The sequence below is a fragment of the Marmota flaviventris genome, chromosome 8 (genome assembly GCF_047511675.1).
Source record: "Marmota flaviventris isolate mMarFla1 chromosome 8, mMarFla1.hap1, whole genome shotgun sequence".
Taxonomy (NCBI): Eukaryota; Metazoa; Chordata; class Mammalia; order Rodentia; family Sciuridae; genus Marmota; species Marmota flaviventris.
In genome coordinates this window covers 43,326,937-43,328,663 of record NC_092505.1, presented here as the reverse complement: position 1 = coordinate 43,328,663, position 1,727 = coordinate 43,326,937, and the positions used below count along the sequence as shown (strand labels likewise).

The 1,727-nt window shown below is 37.7% G+C and overlaps 1 pseudogene; it reads left to right on the top strand.

Moving 5' to 3' along the window:
- The first annotated feature begins 922 nt into the window (after nt 1–922).
- Nucleotides 923–1,487, top strand: LOC114105142 (large ribosomal subunit protein uL11m pseudogene; annotated as a pseudogene).
- The last annotated feature ends 240 nt before the right edge of the window (nt 1,488–1,727 follow it).

Genomic DNA, 1,727 nt, shown 5'->3' with positions numbered 1-1,727 from the left:
TCATTAGAGAGTGTGTGTATGCGTGTTGCTGGTTGCTGGAGATTAAAGCTAGGTCCTTGCTCATAGTAAGAAAGCTTTCTGCCATTGAGTTACTTGCCGCAGATCTTTTTCTTGTTTATTCTTAGGCAAGTGCTGGCTATGTTGCCCAGGCTAGTCTCAAACTTACAATCCTCCTGCCTAAACCTCTCAAGTAGCTGGGGTTATGAGCAGGTGCCACCATGCCTAGCTTCAATCAATTTTTGACTGAATGGAAAACATGACTCATAAACAGAATAAAACTTAATATATACAAACAGATGAAGAAGTTTCAGAAACAATGTAATTAGCCAACAACAACATTAGAGCAACTATTATAAATATCCTACATATTTTCAATAACATTAAGGAAAATGAGAATATAATTAGAGAAGCAGAGGAAAATGTAAAAAAGAACCAAATGAACATCTACAGGTGAAAAATGCAATTTTCGAAATGAAAACGTCACCAGATTAAATTAGCAGGAAATTAGACACTACAGAAGAAAAGATCAGTGTCCATGAAGACATGGTGACAGAAATTATTCAAAGTAATGGCAGGGGAGGGCAAGGGAAAACTGAAAAAGTTTACAGAGAATTGGTGACTGACAGAGTCCCAGAAATAGGAAAAGAAAAGAGGAGGAGAAAGATTGAATTCAAAAAAGTAATGGCCAAAATTTTTCATATTTGATGAAAAATATATGCCTATAGATAGATCTAGTAACTTAATAAACCACAGACAAGATAGATTCAAAGAAAACCACAGCAAGACACATCATAATCAATTTGTCTAAACTCATCATAAAGATGCAATCTTAAAAGCATCTGGAAATAAACAGTGTCTTATTGACAGAAGAAGAAAGATGTGAATAACAGGCAGACTTCTCATGAGAAACTTTACAAAGACAATGACATCTTTAAAGGATCAAAAGAAAAACAAAGCCACCTGTCAAAAGCTAAGATGGACTCCTCAGGCTCTCAAGAAGTCTTAGGCTGGCCTCCTGATCCTGTCCATCATGTGGGCCGAGCAGGCCACATCTGGGCCCCCACTAGGTCCCATTCTGGATCAACAAGGCATTTGTATTAACCAGTTCTGCAAAGAGTTCAGAAAGACCACAAGGGACATCAAAGAAGATATTCCTTTACCTAAAAGATGTTTATGAAGCCTGACAGGACATTTGGTATCAAGATTTGGACAACCATTATTTCCTACTTTTTGGAGGTAGCTTTTGGGATTGAAAAGAAAGTAGTGGATAGGGAAAAATATGATCGGCCTGGTGATCCGGAAGCATGTTTAAGAGATCAAAGCTCAATCCTTTGCCCTGCAGGATGTAACCCTGTCCTCCATAGTTCACCCCCATGCCTTTGATGAAGGACCTCAGTGCTGAAGTGCTAGTAGCTTTCTAGAGGAAGCAAGTCACATTCCTGGCTGCTCAAAAAAAGGCAGATTTGGAAGAAGCTGCCAAGAAGTGACTCCCTGCCCCCCACACGCCAAAATTTTGAAGGAAACAACTGGAAGGAGACCAGATTTTAAAATCTATATTAAACCTGAATAAACATTGTTTGCCACCCAAAAAAATTAAAGAGAAAAGAAAAAGAATAGAAAAGAACTGCCAACTTAAAATTTCATACCTGGAGAAAGTGCACTTAAAATATGAAGGAAAATTAAATGTACTCTTTTAGATAAACAGAAAATTCATTGACAGCAATACT